Here is a 17406-nt window from a genome sequence, read left to right on the forward strand (position 1 = left end):
GGGTGTGCTTTGCTTTACCTAAACATGGTTAGATGGTTGGATAAAAAAAACTCTGAGATTGAAGTTGTAAATGATGCAGTAATTAGAAGAGACCGCAATCGAAAAGGCGACGGAGTTTGTACTTATGTAAGATCAGATGTTGGGTTCAACTATGGATCACATTTAAGCCATGACGAGATTGAAGCTGTGTGGTTGGACATTTTATTACCAAAATGCAAACCCATTATAGTTGTAACCTGTTACAGACCACCAGACCAGTACACGTTTTATGAATTGTTGGAGGAGACTTGCTCCAACTGTGCAGATTTTGGTCAATCAGAGGTTATTGTTACTGGTGATTTTAACACAGATATGCTCAAAAAGGGCCATGCTACTTTTAAAGCTCTTAAGAATTTTTGTAATCTGTTTGCCTTATACCAGTTGATTAATGCGCCCACCAGGGTCTGTCCTTCTACCCAAACAATCCCTGACCTTGTGTTGGTGTCGGATAGATCAAGGATATAAAACAATGGGGTTGTACACTATGGGCTCATACCATGATTTCTGTAGTAGGAAGGTTCAGAAAACAGTTTTTAACTGTCATATCTCAATAAAAAAATTGGTCTATGAAGAATTATAGTGCAGATATTTTTGTTAATTGTTTGAGCAAATTGGACTGGTCTGCTGTATTGAAATGCAATGAGGTGGAAAATGCCTGGGGCAATTTTAAATCATTGTTTTTAGATGCTGTAGATAAGCAGGCTCCAGTTTTTTTTTTTAGAATTAAGCAAAGTACAGAACCATGGATAAACTATAACATTTTAAAGGCAATTAAGCGTAGAAATGAACGCTTTCTGGAGTTCAGGAAATCCAGAGCAGATTATATATTTATAGACTTTAAGAAATTACGAAATGAGGTCAACAGGATGATACAAAAGGCCAAGAAAGATTATTTTAAAGACAAAATAGTTGAACATAGGAACAATCTGAGTAAATTATGGAAGTGTCTGAAGCGGCTAGGTAACAGTAACAGATTAAAGACCAAAGCTCGAAATCTTACCTTGGACATTGGAGGAAAGGTTACATCAGACAATACCATGGTTACAGACAGTCTGAATAACTATTTTACAACTATAGCTAATACATTCGTTAGCAAATGACCTTGTCAATCGGGTTGCCATGGGGAGAGTCATGTCCAACAGTTTTACTCACAGCAGGGGATTCAAGTAAGATGCCTTTTCATTTGAAGAGGTGTCTGAGTCAACTGTGCTGAAGAAGCATAAAGAACTTGACCATTCCAAGGCAACTGGTCTTGACAACATTCGTGCCACATTTCTAAGGGATGCTGCGGTAATTATCACCCCATGTGTAATCCACATGGTAAGTAAATCTGTTGGACTAGGGTGTTTTCCCAGTGGACTAAAACTTGCATGGGTCATTCCTTTATATAAAAAAGGGAATAAGTTAGATCATGGAAACTATCGGCCTGTCTCAATCCTGTGTGTTTTATCAAAGGTCGTGGAAAATATTATGTTTGAGCAGATTGATAGTTGTATTTCCTTACATAACCTATTATATGATCTCCAATCTGGATTTCGAAAATCAGATTCCACCGACACTTGCCTACTATATCTAACTGACCACATAAGAAAGGAAGTAGATGGAGGGATATTGTGTGGTATGGTTATGTTAGATCTCCAAAAGGTGTTTGATACAGTGGATCATGAGATTCTGTTAATCAAACTAAGAGCCATGGGCTTTAACCACTTAGCCGTAAAATGGGTTAGCTCGTATCTGCAAGGAAGTAAACTGATGGTGGATGTGGATGGGACCCTGTCTAAACCCAAAATCTTGAGCTGTGGGGCACCTCAAGGGAGTGTGCTGCGTCCACTTTTTTTCTATTGAATATAAATGATCTGAAATCTGCCTGTACATCTGACCTTTTCCTCTATGCAGATGATTCTGCACTGTTGGTTTCCCACAAAGACAAAAATGTGGTTGAGAAACCCCTCAGTGCTGAACTTCTGAATGTCAGTAAATGGCTATATGACAATACGCTGTCTCTTCACCTTGGAAAAACAGAGTCCATCTTGTTCAGGTCCAAAGTGAAACTGAGGAGATCCCTTGATTTTAAGGTGGTAGTACTGTAGGTGACATAGTAGCCACAGCAAAACACTATGTTAATTATCTTGGATGTCTGCTAGATAACCTTTTGTGCCATGCTCTCCCCTGTCAGATGGTTATCTCCAAAGTGAACAATAAAATGTGGGTTCTGGCAAAAACCTCCAAATATCTGGATAAGAATGCAATGGGGTCATTGGCAGGGGCTCTTGTTCAGTGCCACTTTGACTATGCATGCTCTTCCTGGTACAATAGTGCCCCCAAGATAATAAAAAATAAATTGCAGACTACTCAGAGCAAATTAATCACGATTATTATTAAACTTTCAGCACTTACGCATCTTAACCATTCCCACTTTGAAAGCCATAGATGGCACAAAGTGGAGAAGAGAGTCTCTCAGATTTAAACGTTCTCTTGTACATAAGATTGTCCACAGTAGGGTCCCCAGGTACCTACAGTTGAAGTCGGAAGTTTACATACACTAAGGTTGGAGTCATTAAAACTCGTTTTTCAACCACTCAACAAATTTCTTGTTGACAAACTATAGTTTTGGCAAGTCGATTAGGACATCTACTTTGTGCATGACACAAGGAATTTTTCCAACAATTGTTTACAGACAGATTATTTAACTTATAATTCACTGTATCACAATTCCAGTGGGTCAGAAGTTTACATACACTAAGTTGACTGTGCCTTTAAACAGCTTGGAAAATTCCAGAAAATTATGTCATGGCTTTAGAAGCTTCTGATATGCTAATTGACATCATTTGAGTCCATTGGAGGTGTACCTGTGGATGTATTTCAAGGCCTACCTTCAAACTCAGTGCCTCTTTGCTTGACATCATGGGAAAATCAAAAGAAATCAGCCAAGACCTCAGAAAAAATAATTACAGACCTCCACAAGTCTGGTTCATCCTTGGGAGCAATTTCCAAATGCCTGAAGATACCACGTTCATCTGTACAAACAATAGTATGCAAGTATAAACACCATGGGACCACGCAGCCGTCATACCGCTCAGGAGGAGACGCGTTCTGTTTCCTAGAGATGAACATACTTTGGTGAGAAAAGTGCAAATCTATCCCAGAACAACAGCAAAGGACCTTGTGAAGATGCTGGAGGAAACAGGTACAAAAGTATCTATAGCCACAGTAAAACGAGTCCTATATTGACATAACCTGAATGGCCGCTCAGCAAGGAAGAAGCCACTGCTCCAAAACCGCCATAAAAAAGCCAGACTACGGTTTGCAACTGCACATGGGGACAAAGATCGTACTTTTTGGAGAAATGTCCTCTGGTCTGATGAAACAAAAATAGAACTGTTTGGCCATAATGACCATCGTTACATTTGGAGGAAAAAAGGGGACGAAGAACATCATCCCAACCGTGAAGCCCTGGGGTGGCAGCATCATGTTGTGGAGGTGCTTTGCTGCAGGAGGAATTGGTGCCTTTCACAAAATAGATGGCATCATGAGGTAGGAAAATGATGTGGATATATTGAAGCAACATCTCAAGACATCAGTCAGGAAGTTAAAGCTTGGTCGCAAATCGGTCTTCCAAATGGACAATGACCCCAAGCATACTTCCAAAGTTGTGGCAAAATGGCTTAAGGACAACAAAGTCAAGGTATTGGAGTGGCCAATTCAAAGCCCTGGCCTCAATCACATAGAAAATGTGTGGGCAGAATTGAAAAAGCGTGTGCGAGCAAGGAGGCCTACAAACCTGACTCAGTTACACCAGCTCTGTAAGGAGGAATGGGCCAACAATCACTCAACTTATTGTGGGAAGCTTGTGGAGGGCTACCTGATACGAATTGAGTGTGTGTAAACTTCTGACCCACTGGGAATGTGATGAAAGAAATAAAAGCTAAAATAAGTAATTCTCGCTGCTATTATTCCGACATTTCACATTCTTGAAATAAAGTGGTGATCCTACCTGACCTAAGACAGGGAATTTTTACTTGGATTAAATGTCAGGAATTGTGAAAAACTGAGTTTAAATGTATTTGGCTAAGGTGTATGTAAACTTCCGACTTCAACTGTTTGTAACTACTTTAACTTGGTCCGGGATAACCATAACTATTCCACTAAAAGGAGTGAAACCGACGTTGTTCCTTTAAGATTTAAAAGTGGTATAGGGAAAGAAACATTTTTATACTCAGCTGCCATTCTTTAGAATAGTCTTCCTAGGAATTTGAAACTTATAATGTAGTTTCAAGTTCTCAGTGAAAAATAGCTAAATGGTAGCATGTCTCGAAAGTGAGTCGTAAGATTAACGTATGTGGCTGAGAAGGAAAATTCCCGGGATTGCATATGGTCTGCCTTTTGGTGCCTGTTGTTTATCGTATTGTGATTGTCTTGTGTATATTAGGTATTGATTTTTTGTTATATATTAAGGGTATGTGAGACAAGGGAGATGTACCTGTCAATAATTGTTTATTAGGAAAGGGAATTGTCCTAATTATCTCATGCTATGAATCAAACAACAATTGTGTCTGTCATTGTCTGTTGCCACTACTATTGTCACTTAACCTTGTTGCATTCCCCTTCCTTCTTCCCTCTTCAAAAAGACCGCAGTGGAAATAAGCTTTTAACTTCTACGGAATTTTTAACTATGGGGAGGGGGGGTGCATTTTTGTTTTTTGACATCTTGAGTTGGACAGCCCCCCCCCCCCCCCCTTTGTACAACTGACTAGGTATCCACCTTTCCTTTTCCCCCGGAAAATGTTGATCCGTCCCTAATATACTGCAATTCCATCTCTCAACTAAATTCAAGTGAAGCAACTAACACAATGTACAATATTGAAATGCTGATATAACACCACTATAAAATACCACACAGACTGATCTTATACCCTAAATACACAGGAACATTGACATCCTCGACCTCTCCTCTCCACATACAGCTGCGGTCAAATATATTGGCACCCTTGCACTTTACAATGCAATAGAGCACAATGTTCTGTTTTCTCTTTTTCAAACTTGTTGAATGGCCTTTTTTTTTTTACACTGTAGGGACCTGCAACTTACCACATGTGAGATAAAGTACACAGTAAACAGGAATCACTTGCCTCCAACCAAATTAATTTAAATTTTGTCCTGGCCATTTTTTTTATTTTTTTTAATGAAAAATCTCAATTTCAGTTTCAAAAAAATGTGGGGGTCCTGTGCAGTTCTAAATCAAACAAACGTTTTCTCAACTGCAATATATTTTAGAAGACATAGTGAATTGTGCAAGGGTGCCAATATATTTGACTGCAACTGTAGACACCATTCACTTACTGTAACGGCGTTCCTCCTCCTGTCACGCCCTGGCCTTAGTATTCTTTGTTTTCTTAATTATTTTAGTTAGGTCAGGGTGTGACATGGGGAATGTATGTGTTTTTTGTAGTGTCTAGGGTAGTTGTAAGGTTTAGGGGGTTTAGTAGAGTAGTTGGGTTTATGTTTAGTATAGAAGTCTAGCTGTGTCTATGGTTGAGTGTAGGTATCTAGGAAAGTCTATGGTTGCCTGAATTGGGTCTCAATTAGAGACAGCTGGTTATTGTTGTCTCTGATTGGGAGCCATATTTAAGGCAACCATAGGCTTTAGCTGTTTGTGGGGAATTGTCTATGTCGAAGTGTTTTGTGTCAGCACTTATGTTTGTATAGCTTCACGGTCGTCTGGTTTGTTTTTGGTTTTTCCTTCTTTAAATAAAAAGAAGATGTACTTTCCACGCGCTGCGCCTTGGTCCTCTCTCAGTCCCTTTGACGATCGTGACACCTCCTCTTCATCCGAAAAGGAGGAGTAGTGATTTGACCAAACTGCAGCGTTGTAGTTCGACATAATATTTATTAAACAAAACAGAAAACACGACGAACTTGAAACACTTGAGAATTTACAAAATAACAAACGCAGTCAACAGACCTGGACACGAACTTACATATAACGTGAAGAACGCAATAACAGGAAAACTGACTACATAAAACGAACGAACAAACAAAACCGAAAACAGTCCCGTGTGGCGTAACTTACACAGACACAGGAGACAACCACCCACAAACAAACAGTGTGAAAACACCTACCTTAATATGACTCTCAATCAGAGGAAATGAAAACCACCTGCCTCTAATTGAGAGCCATATCAGGTCACCCTTTAAACCAACATAGAAACAGAAAACATAGACTGCCCACCCAAACTCACGTCCTGACCAACTAACACATACAAAACTAACAGAAAACAGGTCAGGAACGTGACACTTACCTCCAGAATGAGCCATTTTGACAATGAACTTGACTTGGTATTATTACACCTCAGGAGTCATTTGAGACACATTAACAAAGCGTGTGTCTCACCCCAAAAGTCCTTTAGTGCATAATTTTCTATTATTATCCAATAGAGACAAGAGGCTCTCCTGAGAAGGCTGGGTTGTACAGTATTGAGGTAATTAGTGCTGAGGGAAACAGGAGCTCTAGAGAGAGAGAGAGAGAGAGAGAGAGTAGACCTGTCTACTCACACATAGAGTAGACCTGAGATACTGGGAGAGGAACATTTAGACAGGAGAGCTGGGTGGGCAAGGCTGCCTAGCGCTTTCCCCTCGGCTGGAAATACACACAATCATGCTGGAAAACATGCGTGCACACACACAAGTACACACAAACAGGCCTCTCCATTATGCGGCTCCTCCAACAAATTGTGTACAGGGATTACTGGTGTTGTCTTTCTTTCCATCGTGCAAAAGGAACGCGGAGCCTTCTCTTCCCTCATGCGTGCAGGAGAGGAGAGCACAGGAAACCTGATCATCTTCAATAATTCACAGCAACACTAAAAACCCCTTCACCTCTCTCTCTCTCTCTCGATTAGTCCCTCTAAGACCTCTGGCCTAATGCTGCTTTGTCACTTCAACACAACTAAGTGTCTCTCTCTACATGGTAGAGACATGGGTCTATCTTATAGCCGATCGAGTTAGTGGCATATCAATTCAAACTCAACAGATCTCAAAGTACCAGTAAATAGATGCGAAGTGATCATAGGTGATAGATAGCACGGCAGGAGACACGCAAAGTGCGTGTGTCAGTAAGTAAGTGGAGTCAGTTAGCCAATGTGCTTCCATGTGCACTTTGTCTCCAGTTCCTTGGTTAAGCCGTGTGTGTGTGTCTCCTAGAGTCCCGCAGCTAGGCTATCTGCTAGTTGCTGGGGCATAAATCGTTGTTCCTGGCGGAGTACAGGGGACATGATGCGACACGACAGGACAGGGGAGCTGCTGATGAATAATGGACGTCCCAGTGGCACCTCGGAGCATGACTAATCCCGGCACATGACACGGCCTCTTGACACGAGAGGCTGAGGCTTAGCACTAACATTAGCCCTCTGAGTGCTGACCCTCCCTGCTTCTACGCCGGAGGGGAATGTCCTAGGTGTGTGCTTCTGTGTGTGTGGGCGCATGCGTGACTACCTGAGTGTGTGCAATATTGCCATGTCACAAAATTAATTTAACCAGGTAGCTTGCGGTTGAACCAGTTAAGTTGAGAACATGTTAAGTAACGGCTTGCCAATTCAACACTCAAGTTTGTCTACAAATACATGAACCCTGTATAAAAACTCAAAGAATCAGAGTTCATCTAAGGACAGGCTCAGAGTACAGTATGTTCCCATCCCTTCAGTTATTGGCAGTGTGGCAAGTGAGGCCTCTTCTATGTCACACTAGAAACACCACACCCGCTCAGACCATAGAAACGCCTTTAGAGGCTTGATCACGCATCAGCCGTATTTGTGTAAGCACATATTCTAACCGATCTGCCCTATTAAAAACTTTTGCCTTTGCTTTTAATATAAAATTGTCAATGAAAGGTGGCAGTGGCGGTCGCGAATGACTGTCATTCATATTCCATTCACCCAGCTCAATGTAACACTGATAGGTGTAGGCTACTGCATGATACAACATTTTCCCCTTTACCCATCATGATGTTGCTGCAACCTAGCCTATGAATTAATGTTTACAACAGGTCGAGAGAAACTTTAGTAGTCAAGGTGACAGACATTGACACATTCTTTACTGCCTTGCACACTCTTGCCTGTATCTAGCTGATGTAGGGTGTAATCATTAGTCCAACAGTTTCTATTGGACAAATTCAGGTATGTTTATCCCCGTTTCAATCTGTTTGCTTCCGTTTAAAAAACGTTTTTCAACAGAATCGGGGGAATGAATACACCCCTGAACACACGCAAACACAGTTCACTTTCATAGCAGCCACATACAAACAGCATGATCCCTTTGATCGTTGTATAATTCCTTCTAGCATATACGCACTCTCCTCGTCTCACATTTCCCCTTTGCTTGTGGACTTCAGTATACAACACATCAGCTGTCTGTGAGAAGGAGAAAAAAATCATATCACAACCACTAACCGCTACACACTGCCTACATCGTTGCCACCATATTAAAGTCAACATAGCTACTCGAACTAACGCATTAGTAAACCCGCTACAACAATGCAGTACAGTGTAGTCAGCAGCAAGGCAGTTTATCAGTTACACCCCAGTGGCAATACATTTATAAAACCAAAAGCTTACCTTGACATGGAAGAGTTCCAGTTTTGGATAGCCATAGCCAGCTAGCTAACATAGCATCCGACTCTGTTTGAGCTGGGTGTTTGAGTAGGCTAAACAAGCTAGCTTCATTGGCTAGCTAAGTAACTGAAAGTGAAAGTGTTTTTTGGGGGGGGGGGGGGGGGGAGGAATAGCTAACACTCTCGCTCTCCCTCTCGCCTCTCCTTCATTTTTGAAAAAAATAATTTGTTCAAAACTGTTCAACTATTGTCTTTCTTTCTCTTATTGTCTTTCTTTCTCTTTGAGTACAACCTGGTGGAATGTAATGTAATGAACTGTAGCAGGTCTCCCGTCGTTGATAATTGAGGGCAATTAGAGATTCCTCTGCTATCTGCAGTGAGTCCTGGAAGAACCTGCTATTATTTCAACACTGCTATTTTAGCAGTAGTAGTCACCCCAGGGTGTAGGAGCTACCATCAGCTTATCTTAATGATCATATCATCGCACATCAATTAGGTGAACTGCCTTAGACCATGCATCTATTAGTTTATTACAAACTTGCACCAATGTGAAAGGGGAGATTGGGGCGGCTAATGTAAATGACTGACAAGTGAAAAACAGGTAATTACATGATAATGACTGCTATTATGAGGCCAATGACTATGCGGCCTGTAACCTTATGCTAATTGACTATGTTCCCTCACCACACATGCACACACTCACTCACACACACGCACACAGTTCTATTTCCGTCTGTGGACTATCTGTTTGGCACCTTTTGATAGTAGGGAGTATAGGTATTCTCTGTTGTAAAGCCTGTGAGTCCAATAACAGTAGTGACAAATAGCAGCAGACAGGGTCAGACACACAGTGGCTGTTCAATCAATCAATCAATCAATCCAATGTATTTATAAAGCCCCTTTAACATCAGCAGATGTCACAAAGTGCTTATGCAGAAACCCAGCCTGGTAAAAATGTGGTAGGTAGGTAGGCGTCACCTCTCTGGCTCCATCTTCATCTGTCTTGAGCAACCTTTCATGTTTTGTTTCAAGACAACCGACAGTAATCATGGCTATTATATTGTTTGTCACGCCACGCCAAGGTTCAGCGTTACGACCCCCCATACTTTCACACACAACCCCTCCTTTTGTTTCGGCGCTGTCACGGAGACCGTGATAAACAATACCTTAAAGTACCCAACCTGGGAATTTAGGCCACCTTGTCACTTGGGAGCCACACTTGAAAGAAGATAGCTTAGTGAAAAGAAGATTTAAACAAAACAGTGTCATGGGACAGAAAGTGGATTTTGAATTATATGGGGAAAAGTCAACATGAGTAAAACCTAAAACAAACATAAGTTAAAGTATAGTCTTCTAAGGGAGTAGAACAAAGACACTTAATAAGGGCATATAAACCCGATATGAAGAAAAGGAGCCAAAAACGATGTGAAATTGCATCCAGTGTATCTCCACCAAAGCTCTTGTTTTTCGGTACACAGCAGCCGAGGCAACAGACGCAGTAAAGTGTTTGTTTTCGGGGCCAGTTCTAAGCCCTCTGACTATTCTATTCTATTCCCCTGACGTCTGCTTCGGTTCTCATGGGTAGGATGAGAACACACACAATCATCACACACACACACACACACACACACACACACACACACACACACACACACACACACACACACACACACACACACACACACACACACACACACACACACACACACACACACACACACACACACACACACACACACACAAGTAAATACACATGTAAACACAGACATACACCTGTATGTGTACCATCCCTATTTACCGCCATGCCACCACCATCCCGCAGTGGCCCAACAAAAACAGTCATTGTGACTTACACATCCCTCCCCCAACCTATCCTGTACACTAAAAGCATCCCCTAGGAATGTGGTGGTGGTGCTGGCTGACGCCATACTAAGCCACCCCAGTCCTGCTGAGGAGTATACTTTTGCAAGACCTGTCGTCTGCGTCTGGCCTTGACAATCATGAGAAAATCACTAGGTGCCTGGAGGGTAGATCTCCCAGGTAACAGGTATGCCTGTTGACACATGCCAAATCCCTTTTCTTTCTTTCTCAGCCACAGTCAAGCCGGCTTCTTGTGAACGCGGTGAGACACTGCAAAACGCCCTGTCTCAACCGCAGACATCAGACAGACACGCCGATCGACCCAGAGCAAAGCGAGACTTGTCGGGTCAGGTGGTCGGTGGTACCACTTGCTTGGAACCTAACGAACGCGCATGCACACACATGAATGCGCACACAGGCACACTAACAAACACACACCCACGCATTCACACACACCTCCAGCAGTAGAAGTCATGCCACCAGTCAGTCAGGCCCTTTGTGGTGCTCTGCTGCCCCGGGGGCTTCACGGGGCCAGCCATGCCTGCTGTGGGAGAGGAGCCGCTGATAGAGGAGAGATTAGGAGCGTTCCACTGGCAGGTGACTGCAGCAGCAGTCATTTGATCTGCAAAAGTGTGCAGAGAGAGCAGGAAAAGAGGCTAAGAAAATATTGTCTGTAGTGATGTTGATGTGTGTCACAGGTGACAAGTCTGCCTCAAAAGGAAATATTGCTTCACAGTACCTGTCTAGGAAATAAACAATTATTCTGGAACTGACATTAATATGTATTAAGCAAGTAACGTAAAGGTTGACCACCAACATAGCTTTTCTGAGTTGTAAGTTGTGTATATGGTTGCGACATTGACACTGACATCTGAACAAATGACTGCTGTACATTTACGCTATTCGTCTTTTCAAAGCCACATTGTGTCCATTACAATGCACACGACTGTGCTGACCACAAAGACAACCCACAGTAAGAGAGACCATTCTCATAGGCCCACAGTATATGCGCCATTGTTTCCAGTCGGAAACCCTGATACCTTAACAGTGGGCGGAGAAGAATACAGCTTTCCCACTTGAATGGTGAGTTCAACGCTACTATTTGTTATGCGGCTATGGCGACAGTGTGAGAGCAGATACCTGGAAACAAGTCCAGTCGTGGTTGAAACAGTAAGAATAAAAGGGATGCAATTACAAAAGACGTCGTATAACACCAGTACTGTAGTAGTACCGGTGCCAACACTGGCTTTCACCACAGAGGCTGTGCCAGACTCTTCATCCTCAGGGGAAGTATGTGGAGTCCCATCAACACAACCTTTCTTGTTTGCTTTCAATTCCCAGCTATCTGTCAGACGACCAGTTACAACAACAACCTCACAGCAAGTTCACACCTCGAAAGACGTACTATGTTTCCAAGTCTATACATTGATAAAAAAAGATATATCTAGTCTTATATATAGTCTTGTACGTCTAAATTCGAGTGAACTTCACTGGCGTCGCATAATGCCACAGTATGCTTACTAGTTCAGCGGTGTGCCTTAGCCAATTGGATGTGTGTATTTTTGGACATTGTCAGCGAGGTGTTTTAATGAATTCTGGTCTTGTGGCATCAGTCTTTCTGTTGAACGTGGCATTGCATCACACGCAGTCCTCGTAAACAAGGCCGTCAAGTATATCCTGTTGCTTGGCACGGCACTCTCCCGGAAGCCCTACTTTATTATACTGTCCTGGCTGGAGAGGAGAAGTTGAGATGGAGCAGTGTGTGTGTGTGTGTGTGTGTGTGTGTGTGTGTGTGTGTGTGTGTGTGTGTGTGTGTGTGTGTGTGTGTGTGTGTGTGTGTGTGTGTGTGTGTGTGTGTGTGTGTGTGTGTGTGTGTGTGTGTGTGTTTGTGTTTGTGTATGTGTGCGCATGATGCGTGTTCTTGTGTTGTGTGTGTGTGTGTGTGTGTGTGTGTGTGTGTGTGTGTGTGTGAACGCTTGTGTGTATGTGTGCGTTTTTTTTTGTGTAGCGGGGTGTAGTTGGGGGAACGAGGAGGGTGGTGTGTGTGTGTGTGTGTGTGTGTGTTGGGGGTGGAGGTGGGGTGGATGTTGGGTTGTGGAGGGAAGGTGGTTCAGCCACCGCCCTGACTGACTTCCAGGCACCCCCACATAACCACAAACCCCGGTTCCCCCCTCAACTCGCCTCTGTGACCAGCGCCATATTCAACAGAACATCCAAGAAACAAACACAAACTCCCACTGTTCTATTCTACGTGGCTCACAGAGGTTGTGTAAGAAGAGCTTGGTAGAAACTCCTTGTTTATATCCCGACGTCAATACAGTAGATCCACAAAGACAAACTTGAATGCCAACGTAATAATGTCTACACAAGGAATATTCTTCATAGCATACACAACACAACCAAGTGAGACACATTTAAATTAAGATTTCCAAAATGCTAAATAAAATAAAAAATACACATTTGCGATTTTTCACTAGAAATGATTGCTTGTGGGTACCTTCGTGTATGTAAAATATTACTGTTCTCTTATTTTTAATTAATAGATTTTAGAAGGTGTTTTTTTGCAAAAATGCTATATATCCATTGTTTAGCTGGAATGGAATGTTCGTATACGGTATATTTGATTGTGATATGTGATTCTCACCGAGCTATCTTAAGATGAATGCACTAACTGTAAGTTGCTCTGGATTAGAGCATCTGCTAAATGACTAAAATGTAAAATAACACGTCAAACATGTTTTCCTTACATATCTCAAATAATGGTATTGATTAAAAAATATATATGATATTGACGTCACAAATGTGTCATTTGTACAGTTCAATATAAAATATTTACTTATTTGTTACATGTTACATTTCAATGTGTAAAACCTAGCAGTACTACATATTTCTATGAGTGTGAGGTGGATATATAGTGTTTTGCAAAACAAAAACATCATTATTTGTCTCTCTAATATGAAACTGATAGATTTCAAACAAATATGTCTGTCATTGAACGATCCCATGCCATGATAAAAAAAAACACACAAAAAAAACACAAAATCTTTTTTTAAACAATAAAAGCAAATTCACCAACATTTCTGAAAATGTGTATATATAGTGTTTTGGAACTGTTCAAAGGCCTATAGGTAGGACACAACTGCAATATTTCTGCCATCATCTATTTCTAGTACAACCGAGCATAATACTAATACTAGGGGCGCTCAAACTTTTGGGCACCCCTACAACAAATAGTAATTATTTATTAAGAAAAATAAAAGGTAAACAGTGGCTTTTTAGGGTCTTGAAACCATTTTTTTTTTTTTTAAGGAATCATACAATTTCACTTCAAACATGAATTCAATCGTAAGCATAACATCTGACACCTAACACATTCTGATTACCAGTATTAAAGATATATTAGACATTTTACCATTGTAGCATAGAAACTGCAACCAAGTTTCTATGTTCATAAGGCTAATAACGTGCTTATTTCAGCTTTAATTGTTGCAGTTTTAACGCAGATTCTCTGCAATTCTACACAATTTTACATGGGGCAGAGAGAAAATATTTATACAGTATATATGTATACTGTATATACATGTATATATGTATACAGTACTAGTGAAACGTTTGGACACACCTACTCATTGCAGGGTTTTTCTTTATTTTTACTATTTTCTACATTGTAGAATATTAGTGAAGTCATCAAAACTATGAAATAACACATATGGAATCATGTAGTAATGAAAAAAAGTGTTGAGAGAATGCCAAGATTGTGCAAAGCTGTCATCAAGGCAAAGGGTGGCTACTTTGAAGAATCTAAAATCTAAACTATATTTTGATTTGTTTAACACTTCTTTGGTTTCTACATGATTCCATGTGTTATTTCATAGTTTTGATGTCTTCACTATTATTCTACAATGTAGAATTTTTTTTTAAATAAAGAGAAACCCTTGAATGAGTAGGTGTGTCCAAACTTTTGACTGGTACTGTATACAGTATATACAGTTGATGTCTGAAGTTTACATACACTTAGGTTGGAGTCATTAACTAATTTTTCAACCACTCCACAAATGTCCTGTTAACAAACTATAGTTTTGGCAAGTCGGTTAGGACATCTACTTTGTCCATGACACAAGTAAATTTTCCAACAATTGTTTACAGACAGATTATTTCACCTATAATTCACTGTATCACAATTCCAGTGGGTCAGAAGTTTACATTCACTAAGTTGACTGTGCCTTTAAACAGCTTGGAACAATCCAGAAAATGATGTCATGGCTTTAGAAGCTTCTGATAGGCTAATTGACATCATTTGAGTCAATTGGAGGTGTAACTGTGGATGTATTTCAAGGCCTACCTTCAATCGCAGTGCCTCTTTGCTTGACATCATGGGAAAATCAGAGAAATCCGCCAAGACCTCAGAAAAACAATTGTAGACCTCCACAAGTCTGGTTCTTCCTTGTGAGTAATTTCCAAATGCCCGAAGGTACCACGTTCATCTGTACAAACAATAGTACGCAAGTATAAACCTCATGGGACCACGCAGCCGTCATACCACTCAGGAAGGAGACGTGTTCTGTCTCCTAGAGATGAACGTACTTTGGTGTGAAAAGTGCAAATCAATTCCAGAACAACAGCAAAGGACCTTGTGAAGATGCTGGAGGAAACAGGTACAAAAGTATGTATATCCACAGTAAAACGAGTCCTATATCGACATAACCTGAAAGGCCGCTCAGCAAGGAAGAAGCCACTGCTCCAAACCACCATAAAAAAGCCAGACTACGGTTTGCAACTGCACATGGGGACAAAGATCGTACTTTTTGGAGAAATGTCCTCTGGTCTAATATAGAACTAGAACTGTTTGGCCATAATGACCATTGTTATGTTTGGAGGAAAAAGGGGGAGGTTTCAAGCCGAAGAACACCATCCCAACCGTGAAGCACGGGGGTGGCAGCATCATGTTGTGTGGGTGCTTTCCTGCAGGAGGGACTGGTGCACTTCACAAAATAGATGGCATCATGAGGGAGGAATATTATGTGGATATATTGAAGCAACATCTCAAGACATCAGTCAAGATGTTGCAACATCTCAAGACATCAGTTAAAGCTTGGTCGCAAATGGGTCTTCCTAACGGACAATGACCCCAAGCAGACTTCCAAAGTTGTGGCAAAATGGCTTAAGAACAACAAAGTCAAGGTATTGGAGTGGCCATCACAAAGCCCTGACCTCAATCCTATAGAAAATGTGTGGGCAGAACTGAGAAAGCGTGTGCGAGCAAGGAGGCCTACAAACCTGACTCTGTTACACCAGCTCTGTCAGGAGGAAGGGGCCAAAATTCACCCAACTTATTGTGGGAAGCTTGTGGAAGGCTAACTGAAACGTTTGACCCAAGTTAAACAATTTAAATGCAATGCTACCAAATACTAATTGAGTGTATGTAAACTTCTGACCCACTGGGAATGTGATGAAAGAAAGAAAAGCTGAAATAAATAATTCTCTCTACTATTATTCTGACATTTCACATTCTTGAAATAAAGTGGTGATCCTACTTGACCGAAGACAGGGAATATTTACTCGGATTAAATGTCAGGAATTGTGAAAAACTGAGTTTAAATGTATTTGGCTAAGGTGTATGTAAACTTCCGACTTCAACTGTTTGTAACTACTTGGTCTGGGATAACAATAACTATTCCACTAAAAGGAGTGAAACTGACGTTGTTCCTTTAAGATTTAAAAGTATTATAAGGTTTAAATGTATTTTGCTAAGGTGTATGTAAACTTCAGACTTCAACTGTATATACAGTACCAGTCAAAAGTTTGGAGTCTCATAGCAAAGGGTGTGAATACTTATGTAAATAATGTATTTCTGTTTTTTGGTCTAAAAACCTGTTTTCACTTTGTCATTTTTCACCTTTATTTAACCAGGTAGGCTAGTTGAGAACAAGTTCTCATTTGCAACTGCGACCTGGCCAAGATAAAGCATAGCAGTGTGAACAGACAACACATAGTTACACATGGAGTAAACAATAAACAAGTCAATAACATGGTAGAAAAAAAAAGAGAATCTATATACAATGTGTGCAAAAGGCATGAGGTAGGCAATAAATCGAATAATTACAATTTAGCAGATTAACACTGGAGTGATAAATCATCAGATGATCATGTGCAAGAAGAGATACTGGTGTGCAAAAGAGCAGAAAAGTAAATAAATAAAAGCAGTATGGGGGGTGAGGTAGGTAAATTGGGTGGGTAGTTTACAGATGGACTATGTACAGCTGCAGCGATCGGTTAGCTGCTCGGATAGCAGATTCTTAAAGTTGTTGAGGGAGATAAAAGTCTCCAACTTCAGAGATTTTTGCAATTCGTTCCAGTCGCAGGCAGCAGAGAACTGGAAGGAAAGGCGTCCAAATGAGGTTTTGGCTTTAGGGATGATCAGTGAGATACACCTGCTGCTCATTGTGTGTAGATTGCTGAGAACAACGTTTTACTTAATCCATTTTAGAATATGGTTGTAACGTAATAAAAAGTGGAAAAAGTCAAAGGGTCTGAATATTTTCTTTTAAATGTAGGGGAGTGGATCAGAAAACCACTCAGTCTCTGGAGTGACCACAATTTGCCTCATGCAGCGCAACATCTCCTTTGCATAGAGTTGATCAGGCTGTTGATTGTGACATGTGGAATGTTGTCCCACTTTTTTTCAATGGATGTGCGTAGTTGGTGGATAATGGCGGGAACTGGAAAACGCTGTCATACACATTGATCCAGAGCATCCCAAACATGCTCAATGGGTGACATATCTGGTGAGCATGCGGGCCATGGAAGAACTGGGACATTTTCAGCTTCCAGGAATTGTGTACAGATCCTTGTGACATGGGGCTGTGCATTATCATGTTGAAACATGAGGTGATGTTGGCAGA

This window comes from Salvelinus alpinus, chromosome 17 (assembly GCF_045679555.1).
Source record: "Salvelinus alpinus chromosome 17, SLU_Salpinus.1, whole genome shotgun sequence".
NCBI lineage: Eukaryota > Metazoa > Chordata > Actinopteri > Salmoniformes > Salmonidae > Salvelinus > Salvelinus alpinus.